Source organism: Bubalus bubalis, chromosome 11, assembly GCF_019923935.1.
Source record: "Bubalus bubalis isolate 160015118507 breed Murrah chromosome 11, NDDB_SH_1, whole genome shotgun sequence".
NCBI lineage: Eukaryota > Metazoa > Chordata > Mammalia > Artiodactyla > Bovidae > Bubalus > Bubalus bubalis.
Window position 1 is genome coordinate 35,404,764 of NC_059167.1, and position 12,457 is coordinate 35,417,220.

Sequence of the window (12,457 nt, forward strand, 5' to 3'; positions counted from 1 at the left end):
AAGCTGGAATCAAGATGGCCAGGAGAAATATCAATAACCTCAGATATGCAGATGACACCACCCTTAAGGCAGAAAGTGAAGAGGAACTAAAAAGCCTCTTGATGAAAGTGAAAGTGGAGAGTGAAAAAGTTGGCTTTTTCAGAAAACGAAGATCATGGCATCCGGTCCCATCACTTCATGGGAAATAGATGGGGAAACAGTGGAAACTGTGTCAGACTTTATTTTGGGGGGCCAAAATCACAGCAGATGGTGACTACAGCCATGAAATTAAAAGACGCTTACTCCTTGGAAGGAAAGTTATGACCAACCTAGATAGCATATTCAAAAGCAGAGACATTACTTTGCCAACAAAGGTCCATCTAGTCAAGGCTATGGTTTTTCCTGTGGTCATGTATGGATGTGAGAGTTGGACTGTGAAGAAAGCTGAGCACCGAAGAATTGATGCTTTTGAGCCGTGGTGTTGGAGAAGACTCTTGAGAGTCCCTTGGACTGCAAAGAGACCCAACCAGTCCATTCTGAAGGAGATCAACCCCGGGTGTTCTTTGGAAGGACTGATGCTGAAGCTGAAACTCCAGTACTTTGGCCACCTCATGCGAAGAGTTGACTCATTGGAAAAGACTCTGATGCTGAGAGGGATTGGGGGCAGGAGGAGAAGGGGACGACAGAGGATGAGATGGCTGGATGGCATCACCGACTCAATGGATGTGAGTTTGAGTGAACTCCAGGAGATGGTGATGGACAGGGAGGCCTGGCGTGCTGCGATTCATGGGGTTGCAAAGAGTCGGACACGACTGATTGACTGAACTGAACTGAACTGAACGATTAGTGATGCTGATATCTTTTTGTGTGATTATTGCCATTCATATATCTTCTTTGGTGTAATGTAACTTTTTAGATACATATTTCCTAATTATTAACCCTAAATAATAAGTGATACAATCAATAATGATAATAACAACCCATCTATTAGTATGTAATGAGTATCTTCTACTTCACCTAATGCACAGTAGGCACCACATGTGCATAGATAAATAGGAACCCTTGCAAAGTAATATGTTTTATTTTTATACCCAGCCAGTTAGGATAACCTAGCTGAGGTGACAATGCACAGGGAGTCTCCTGAGCAGAGAAAGTAGGATGGAGGATTTTCCAGACAGGGACTGAAAGTTGTTCTCATCCTCCTGAGACTCCTCCAGCTGCCATAGCACTTGCAGAAGGCCGTTAATGGCCAGCATTCAGGGGCATTTCCTGGCAGCTGTAACAAGTATTTTATAGAATTAGAGACACATACATTTTAAATAGAGCCATATAAACACATTTATAGGATACTCAGTACTTTAAATCTATACTCTGAGCAATTTCAGATGGGAAACAAAGGATTCCTTGCAATGAAGGTTTCTGCTCTGACAATTTAAAGAAATGTGGTCAGCACTTGATACAAGACAGATCTAAAAACAAGTGTAAGCAGCTCTGAAGATGACAAGACAAGAGTATGGCATAGAACTGCCTTAAGGTCTCACCAATATCTGAAGAATACACAACCCCACAGTCATTTAATCATAAATTTATTCATCAAATGTAAACACAGGCTTGTTGTTCAGTCGCTCAGTCATGTCCAACTCTTTACAAGCCTGTGGACTGCAGCACGCCAGGCCTCCCTGTCCATCACCAACTCCCAGAGTTTACTCAAACTCATGTTCATTGAGTCGGTGATGCCATCCAACCATCTCATCCTCTGTCGTTCCCTTCTTCTCCTGCCCTCAATCTTTCCCAGCATCAGGGTCTTTTCAGCTCTTCTCATCAGGTGGCCAAAGTATTGGAGTTTCAGCTTCAGCATCAGTACTTCCAATGAATATTCAGGACTGATTTCCTTTAGGACTGACTGATTTGATCTCCTTGCAGTCCAGTGGACTGTCAAGAATCTTCTCCAACACCACAGTTTGAAAGCATTAAATTTTTGGCACTCAGCCTTCTTTATGGTCCAACGCTCATACCCATACATGACTACTGAAAAAACCATAGCTTTGACTAGACAGACCTTTGTCGGCAGAGTAGTGTCTCTGCTTTACAATACACTGTCTAGGGTTGTCAAAGTTTTTCTTCCAAGGAGCAAGCATCTTTTAATTTCATGGCTGCAGTCACCATCTGCATTGATTTTGGAGCCCCAAAAAATAAAGTCTCTCACTGTTTCCATTGTTTGCTCATCTATTTGCCATGAAGTGATGGGACTGGATGCCATGATCTTTGTTTTTTGAATATTGAGTTTTAGGCCATACTTTTCACTCTCTTTCACCTTTATCAAAAGGCTCTTTAGTTCCTCTTTGCTTTCTGCCATAAGAGTGGTATCATCTGCATGTCTGAGGTTATTGATATTTCTCCCCTCAGTCTTGATTCCAGCTTGTGCTTCTTTCATCCCAGCATTTCACATGATGTACTCTGCATAGAAGTTAAATAAACAAGGTGACATTATATAGCCTTGATGCACTCCTTTTCCAGTTTTGAGCCAGTCTGTTTTTCCATGTTTGGTTCTACCTGTTGCTTCTTGACTTGCATACATTTCTCTGGAGGCAGATAAGGTGGTCTAGTATTCCCATCTCTTTAAGAATTTTCTACAGTTAGTTGTGATCCAGACAGTCAAAGTCTTTTATGTAGTCAATGAAGCAGAAGTAGATGTTTTTCTGGAATTCTCTTGCTTTATCTATGATCCAATGGATGTTAGCAATTTGATCTCTGGTTCCTCTGCCTTTTCTAAATCCAGATTGAACATCTAGAAGTTCTCGGTTCACGTACTTTTAAAGCCTAGCTTGGAGGATTTTGAGCTTGACTTTGCTAGCATGTGAAATGAGTGCAATTGTGCAGTAGTTTGAACATTCTTTGGCATTCCCCTTCTTTGGTACTTTAATCAAAACTGACCTTTTCCAGTCCTGTGGCCACTGCTAAGTTTTTCAAATTTGTTGGCATATTGAGTGTAGCACTTTAAGAGCATCATCTTTTTAAGATTTGAAATAGCTCAGCTGGAATCCCGTCACCTCTACTACTGTGTGCCAGATGCTGTTTTAGGTTTACAGAGATGAATACAGCATAACCTTAACACTTACATTCTAAGAGGTAGAAAATAAATGATCAAAAACAAAATGTTTGAGCTGGAGATAAGCACTACATAGAAAATTCAAAAATTAGTCAATTACATCTATGAAAGTAAAGTGTTAGTTGTTCAGTCATGTTCAACTGCAGCCTTAGAAGTATACTGAGAGTTGATCTAATCTGATCCTTTCATTTTATAGAAAGTGAAACCAAGGCAGAGGAATTGGTGTGAGTTACCAAAGGCAAAGAGCTGACTAGCAGATGCCCTGGTTTGGATGCCTTCTGACTCCACTAAAGTAAGTAAGCATTAGTCACTCAGTTGTGTCCGACTGTTTGCAATCCCATGAACTGTACCCATCAGGCTCCTCTGTCCATGGAATTCTTCAGGCAAGAATACGGGAGTGAGTTGTCATTTCCTTCTTTAGGGTATCTTCCCAACCCAGGGATAGAACCTGGGTCTCCCGCATTACAGGCAGATTCTTTACCATCTGAGTCATCAATATAATTTTTATAACTCTATACATAGTGTACAGTTGTATATAAGCTATGTGTGTACATGATTTATTCCATAATTCAATTATGTCAAGTAATCTTTCCCTTGTCTTTCAAACCCTAGGTAAAATATATCTACAAGTATTATTAAAGAGAGTTATCTGAACCTGAAAGCACCACCCTGTGCCCAGAGTGTGTGTGCCAAGAAAGCAATCCTCTTAGAATGGAGCCCAGTGTGAAAAACAATCGAGTAGAAGATGTACTGTTAGTGCAAAATGAACAGCTTGAAAACAGAAGAATCAAGCTCATGAGATGACAAGCAACAGATATTTCCTTGAAAATATTTGGATGTATAGTTGGATGAAAATATTGGTAAAACAGTGTTAACTTAAAAAAATTCACAATGTGAGAGTTGTGAATTAAGTTTTATTTGGGGGCAAAATGAGGACTATAGCCCTGAAGGTAGCATCTCAGCTCTGAAAAACTGCTCCAAAGAGGTAGTGGGGGAAGGTCAGTATAAATGTGATTTTAGTAAGGGCCAATACATGCAAAATGTCAATCGACTCCAGTACTATTGCCTGGAAAATCCCATGGACAGAGGAGCTTGGTAGGCTACAGTCCATGAGGCTGCAAAGAGTCGGACACGACTGAGTGACTTCACTTCACTTCACTTCAATACATGCAAGATCATATTTTTTGCAGAAGATTCTGTTAGTCACGAGGAGCAGTTGCCACTATGAAGACTGTTGGTACTTTTCTAGATATGAGGAGATACAGCTATTGGGCTCATAAAATCGGCTCCTGAAAATATCTATCTGAAGACCTATTCTGCCAGTTTTTCCCAGAGTACAGAATGCCTCATTTCTGCTCTCCACCCCGAACTCCTTTCAGGGGATGTTGAAAATGAGCAGTTGCAGCAACACATGACCTAATCGTTGTAGCGGTAAGTGGCAAGCGGCCATGGCAAGTGCCAGTTTGTAGTTGACAGCACACATTTGACAAGAGACTATTAGCCAAAATATATAATGAGCTCTTAACATATAAGAAAGCTAAGAGCTTGATTAAATGATGGTCCAAAGACCTAAACAGACATGTCACCAAAGAAGATGTATACATGGCAAGTAACTATCTGAAAAAATGCTCCACATCATGTCATCAAAGAAATGACATTAAAAGATTAAATGACATTTAAAAGATGAAAACAACAACAAGATACTACTACTGTGTAGGAAAAACTCAGTTCTTCTGTGAATCTCTTTCATCTTTTACTCTCATGCTAACACCACACTCACAACACTTCTATCACCAGATATGTGAGGGTTTTCCCCCACCAAAAATCCTCTGCAACACCAGCTGAGCATTGACAATTTTACCCAATTCTGACACTACCTGGAGATAGCATCAGACCCCACAGGTTAAGGACTTCGTCCTACAAGACTGTCACCACCTTAGATGCCAATCACCAAGTCCAGGTTGTCACCTGCGCTTCTGACCAATTCTCTATAAATGAAAGATTCCCACCAACCCCTCTTTGTGATTGAGTACTTTGTTAAAGTGGATTGCAGGATTTAGGAAAACAGTTTATTTACTATTTACCAGTTTATTATAAAAGGATATGATACAGAATATAGATGAATATCCATAAAGAAATCCAAAGGGCTAGGGATGTGGGAAGGAGTCATGTCACCTCTATGTTCTCCAGCTTGTAAACTCTCTGAATTCCATACCTTTGGGATTTTTATGGAGGCTTTATCATCTAGGCATGATTCATCATTAACTCCGTTTCCAACCCTCTCCTCTCTCTTGAGAATGGGAGGTGGGACTAAAAATTTCAAGCTTCTAATCATGGCTTGGTGTTTCTGATGACCAGACCCCATCCAGGAACCTCCAAAGTGTCACCTTGTTAGAACAAAAGACACTGCTATCACCCAGGAAATTCCAGGGGATTTAGGAACTCTGTGTCAGAAACTAAGGTCAAAGACCAAATAGTAGAACAAATCCTAGGGCTTCTATTTCTTAAGAAATTACAAAGGTTTTAGGAGCTCTGTGCCAGGAACCAGGGGCAGAGACCAATACATGTATGTGTTATTATCTCACAACACACCTATTAGACTGGGCAAAGTCCAGAACACTCACAACACCAAATGCTAGCAAGGATGTAGAGCAACAGCAACTCTCATTCATTGCTAGTGGGAATTCAAAAATAGTACAGCCACTTTGGGAGACAGTTTGGCAATTCTAACAAAGCTAAAGGTACTATTATCACACTGTTCAACAATAGCATCCCTTGGTATTTACCCAGATGAATTGAAAACTTATGTCTACACAAAATATGCACATGGATGTTTACAGCAACTTCACTCATAATTGCCAAAACTTGGGAGCAATCAAGATGGATGAATGAACTGGTACATACAGATAATGAAAAAGCCAATAAAAAATGATCAGCCATGAAAAGACAACAAATACATATTACTGACTGAAAGAAACCAACCTAAGGCTACATACTGTATGACTCCAACAATATGGCATTCCAGAAAAGGCAAAACTATGGAGAATAAAAGATTAGTGGTTGCCAGAGTTTAGAGGGGAGGGAGGGATGAAAAGGCAGAGCACAGAGCATTTTTAAGGAAGTGAAACCATTCTACTACAATGGTAGATGCAGGTCATTATACATTTGTTAATGCCCATAGAATGTACAACACCAAAACTGAATCCTAATGTAAACTATGGGCTCTGCCTGACGATGATGTGCCAGTGTAGAAATACTGATTGCAACAAATGTACAACTCTCACATGGGATGATGATAGTGAGGAGGTTGTATGTGTGTGGGGACAGGGGGTATATGGGAACTCTCTGTACTCTCTACTCAGTTCTGTTGTGAACCTAAAGTTTTTCTAAAAAATGAAGTTACTTCCCTGGCGGTCTAGTGGTTAAGACTCCAAGCTTCCAAGAGTGCAGGTTCACTCCCTGGTTCGGAGCACTAAGGTCCCACATACCTCAAGGCCAAAAATAAAGCTTATTAACTAAATAACAAGAAGAAGAAGACAGTATCTGAATTCCTGGCTAGCATAACTAGAATGCTATGTACACAGGTGATTTGATACATGGCCATGTTTGAAGAGCCATGCCTAGGACCATAAAAAAGTCAAATCCTGATTTTACTACATGGCATTGACATTATCTTTTAAAATATTTGAGATGAAATAATGTCATTTGGTTCTCTTTTTAACACTAGCAGTGGTTTAGAGCTCTATCTTCAGATTTAAAGTTGAATTCAAAGAATAGCTTTGAAATAGAAACGTCGCTGTATAGACCTTTACTTTTTAAAACTCTCAATGGATATCATCTTTCCAAATTTTATTTTTCTCACTAAATTAATCTCCAGGAAACTATAAAATGTACTTTCCACCTTGGAGTCAGATTGCTCATTGGATGTCTTTAGCTATTTACTTGCTGTATGACCTTGGGCTCCACAAGAAACTCAGTTTCTAGAAGTTTCTAAAATGTCACTTATAATGCTTGCACCTGGGGTTGGTGTAAGGCTTAAATGTGATCGTATATGTGAAAGTGATCTTTAAATTGTTAAGAAGTTAACAAATCTGAGTTATTTTTATATATAAAATACTTAAATATAAAATACTCCAGATGTAATTTTAAGATCACTATATAAAACCTCCCAGAATTTAAATGTTCTTGGAAGTTAACAATCATCTCATTAACTTTTATTTTCTTGTTACATAAAATCATGTTTAACATAGAATGCATGATCTGGTTTCATTTTTGTTTTAAAAATTACTTAGAAAATTCTTTGGTGGACCAGTTGTTAGGACTCTACTTCCACTGCTGAGAGCCTGGGATTGATCTTTGGTCAGGGAACTAAGATCCTCCAAGCCACATGGTGTAGTCACACACAAAAATTTAGATATGTATGTGTGTGTGTGTGCATAAGTATATCATATAAGCCATACAGAAAAGTCTTGCAAGATATACATTTTTAACTTGGCCTTCAAGTTCTTTGATATTTCTTCCATTGAATGGCGGGGTATATGGCTCCTTCCTGTTGAATCTGGACAATCTCGTGGCTGTTTTGAACAAAAGAGCATAACAGAACTGATACAGTGTGGATTCTGAAGTCAGTGCATAAAATGTCAGGGAGTTTCTGCCTGGTTCTCTTGGAATGACTACTCACCTAAAGTTTCCTCTGGATATTCCTCTTAGAACCCAGTCGCCATGTTGTGAAAAGCCCAAACCACACAGGGAGACCAAACCTAGATGCTCCAGACTCCAGTCAAGAATTGCAGCTGAATTTTGCCTCTGTGTCATTCCAGGGTAACCAGCACACCTGTGAGTAGAGAAGCCACCAGATGATTCGAGTCACGGCTTGCAAGTCACCAGCACTTCTCTTCCCAAGTGAATCCCCAGTATCATAGAGCAGAGACAAGCCACTCCTTGGTCCCCTGTCTGAATTCCTGACACTCTGTGTGCTTCATAGAATGTCTCAGGCCACTAAGTTTGGGCTGTGTGTTATGCAGCAATAGATAATAATACACAAAATAAATAACTAATAATAGATAACTAAATGCCAAAGTAGTATTATTGGGATTTAGAATATTTTTCTTACTTATAGTCCCAATTTCTCTGTAATGAGTATATATTACATACAAGCCAAACAATATTTTGTAAAGAACAATTACAAAAATGCTTAAGTCTAGTCTATGGTCATATCACCTTGAACACGCCCAATCTTGTCTGATTTCAGAAGCTAAGCAGGGTCCGGCCTGGTTAGTACTTGGATGGGAAACAAAAATACTTTAGTCTGCTGTCTCCAAGATTGATTTCCTGCTTATCCAAGTTCTTTAAACAAGTTCAGAAACTCCAAAAGAAAACTCCAAAGAGAAACTGAAACTCCAAACTAAGAATGGAAAAGAGCTAAGGCCAATGTGTGGATTGCATAAATGATTGTGAAATTATTTCTCCCACATTACATTTATTTTCTTTTAAGAACTCAAATGATAAAATTTATTCCTTCACAAATTTTGAAAAATACTTGAGAGTTGTTGAGATACATGATTGCCGTGACCTATACAGCAAGAAGAAAGTTACAAAGGTACATTTCCCATAGTAAAGCCACCAACTAACTATACAAACAAGATGGAACAAGCTCGAATTATGTGAGGAATGTGTTCAAGCTCACAAACTGACTTTAATTACTATCCAAATTTTCCAAAGCAGGAATTAGTGTATCAGTTTGAGAGTAAGAATTGGGTAGATTTTTTTATATATATATATTTAAAAATAACTCAGATTTGTTAACTCCTTAACAATTTAAAGATCACTTTCACATATACTATCACATTTAAGCCTTACACCAACTCCAGGTGCATGCATTAGAGACTTTTAGAAACTGAGTTTCTTGTATGGCCCAAGGTCATACAGCAAGTAAACAACTGAAGACATCAAATGAGTAATCTGACTCTCAAGGAGGAAAATGCTTCTCATCGGATTCTCACATAAGTGCATCCTTCTTTCCATAGCATCTCCAGATGTAAGAATTCATCCAAAGTAGAAAGGGAACATTTCCTGCTCTTCAGCTGTGAGGGCTGAAGTTAAAAACCCGTGTATAGTATGTCTGTTGGGATTTTGGCCGCAAGCAGGAGGAAGCTGCTCTGGTTAATTTAAGCAGGAAAGGAAATCTATTGAAAAGATACTGGGCATCTCATGGCATCTTTGGGAGACTGTGTATACAGGTCTATACTCACATCGGTGTGGGATCCAAACTCGCTAGTGCTATCCCTGGGCGCAGCCACGGCAACTTCCCCCTCACCCCACCGACATTGGATGTCAGACACTGGGCGCTGTTGCCAGAGATACTGCATCTGCGTCTCCAAACAGCTACCAGAGAACATTCTGCTGGACTCCTTCCTCACACAGTTATTTTCATTTCAAGATCTAGGTCATGCGCCCTGATTGATCTGCGCTGTCTTAGCTGCAGAAAAGGCTCAGGAAGTACATTTTTGCTATTTTTCAGCTTGTAGAGTGGAAGTCTGACTCTGCCTCACAAAGCTACGGGGGTTCCCCTGTCACAGGTTTATATGATGGAGAGACAGAAGGATAGGTGACCTCTGTCTGTGATAAGGACCCTCCATTCCCCTCAGGAGGAAATTGAAGTTGGTATGGATTTTGCACCTAAGTGAACTTGATGGCACCTTGTTTGTGAAATGCTGACTACCAATAAATTAATGACTGTGCATTTTTTTTTTACTGGACAAATAATAACATGCACTTTCTAACATTTATCATCTGTCAGGCATCATCAGGAGCAGGTTTACTATAAAGTTAATGAAGGAAAAGCTTCTCTTTCACAAGGGACCTATCCAAGGTCATGCACTTAATTTTGTTTTTGTCACTTTGTATCCTTTTTCTTTAAAAAGGGACCTGCAAGTTACATAACATTTAGGCCCCACAAAACCAGAATGCACCTCTGAGCTCTTTGCTAGATGCTCGGCATGTGCTCCGTTGCAGCAAACTCTGCAACCCCATGCGTGGTAGCCTGCAAAGTGCCTCTGTCCATGGAATTCTCCAGGCAGGAATACTGGAGTAGGTTGCCATTTCCTTCTCCAAGATACTTTGTATGTATTGGCTCAAATTTTTACAACTACATACAACACATAAGATAGTTAATAAAGGGTAAACATTGCCTGTAAATCCTGCCAAACCCTACTTCCTTCCCTTTTCCTTTCACAAGTATTTTGTATTCCTAACTCCATCTCAGCATCTGCTTCCCAGAGAACCCAACTTTCAACAAATTAACCACTAACTGAGTTCATAATTCTGTGGGTCATTGATCTGGGCTGGGCTCAGCTGATGTGGTCAATCTCTGCTCCATGGTTTCTCATCATCAGGCTAGTTGGACTTGTTCACATGGACTTCTTCACTTTTTCACATGGCAGATAGAAAGAACTCCAAGAGAGAAAGCAGAATGCCTTTAAAATCTAGACTCTGAACTGCCACAGCATTGTTTCTGCCATAATCTACTAGCAGAAATAAATCACAAGTCCAGGCCAGATTCAAGAGGAGAAACAAACTCTACCTTTTGATCAGAGGAGCTGTAAAGTCACAATGCAAAGGGTTGGGTACAGGGCAGGGTGAAGAATTGGGGCCAATTTGCAAACTGCTACGGTAGGTGTGGTCAAGTAATTAAGTTGTTAACAACTGAATAATCAAGTATTAGCAGAAGTGAAATATGCATTTATGAGCCTGGATCTTCAGACACAGAGTTGTGCCTCCTCCAATCCTTCTCTGTTCCCTTCATATGGAATCCATCCAATTTTATTATGCAAATGTTATCAATGAGGAGCTTTAGAAAGAACCGAGGTTCTTGAGGAACCAGGGAGCAGAGCTGCCCTGCTGGCCAGGAACATTTACATCCTAACTGTTACAAGAGAGAGAAAAAAACCTTTTTTTTTTTTTTTTTTTGCTGCTAAGTCACTTCAGTCATGTCCGACTCTGTGCGACCCCATAGACGGCAGCCCACCAGGCTCCCCCCATCCCTGGGATTCTCCATTTTGGGACTGTTTGTTATGGTAACTTATTATTACCCTAACTAATGCATATGAAAACTGATAGAGGAACTGGACGCTGGGGGAAAGTAAAACTGTTTAAAGAGGAGTTTTAATAAGCCTTGCTGGGAGTTGTGCAATGTAATCCCCCTTTTTTTTCCTTGAGCAACCTCATAGGTCTTCATTACTCATCACTGGATTTTATTTATTTTTTCCCAGAAGTGTCAATATACTGAACTAGCTCTTAAGAAAGCATTGGGCAATCTACAAGGACTACTGGTATGTGGATTACAGTATCATTACCTCATTTTTTAGATGGGGACACTGAAGTTAGATAACAAATAACTGATGAAAACAGTATTCCAATCCTAATTTATCAGACCCCAACCCATTTCCCATCTAGGCAGTTATTAGGTTCATTTCCCCCTTGTGAATGTAGAAGAGATTTTCTTCTCTCTGTTGTCATCTTTACAGTGGGTAGAGAAACTTCCCATTCTATTCAATGACAGGTAGTAGTCCATAGGGATACATCACAGAAAGGCGGCCAGGACTCCAAGACTAATATTCTCTTTGAGAGAAGCAAGAGAGTTCACCCAAGTCATCTTCTTGCCAAAATTACTCCTTAGATGAAATTATAACTCATTTGGAATCTTTATTAATTAATTTAGTGAGAGAACAGCTGGGTTGGTGCCATCTATGCAGAATGATAAAGGTGGTTCATATTTCAGCCAGAAATCAGAAGAGAAATAGAACCAGGTTTAAAACTGGCAAAATGCTGCAGCACTCTGTTGTTTGCCAGAGGCTTTGTTTCTGGCCAAAACGGTAGTATATTTAACAGTATTTGCATATTCCTTCAAGCAATATGTGGTATGTATGTGTGTCTGTACACAAAGGATTATATGGAAAATACAGCATCTTATAACTGTACTATCAGGCCAAGATTTAGTACCTTGTAATTTTCTGCAACTAAGCAGGAGGGGGAAAATGTCTAATGCCTAGCATTAAATTTTGCTTTCCAGTTCCAAATAACCATTTTAAATCTCAGGGCTTAAACAGCAACAGATTCAAAAAGAATTTATATACATAATTAACTATATAACTGATTACACTTGCCTGAATATACACTTGATTAGCTTAGTGTTCCTTGTGTACATGTTTCCAAGCAATAGTATATTTGGTGAATTGAAACAGAAATAAATAATGATAAGAAATTTACTGACAGCTAAATTAAAATAAGATTTTGAAAACATCTTCATATAATTCAAAACTATAGTCATAGAAGTAATTGTTTTGTATATATCATGCAAAACACGCCAAG

General features: G+C 39.4%; 1 long non-coding RNA gene across 3 annotated transcripts in view; it reads right to left on the reverse strand.

The window, feature by feature from the left end:
• LOC123328023 overlaps window positions 1-12,457 on the reverse strand; it is a 100,258-nt gene that overhangs the window by 45,875 nt on the left and 41,926 nt on the right. For 2 of the 3 annotated variants that reach the window (XR_006542728.1, XR_006542727.1), the window contains one exon: window positions 7,770-7,922. This is a non-coding gene — a long non-coding RNA (uncharacterized LOC123328023). Of the gene's footprint in view, window positions 1-7,302; window positions 7,663-7,769; window positions 7,923-12,457 lie in introns of those variants that run through there. The other variant, XR_006542726.1, reaches the window with a different exon arrangement.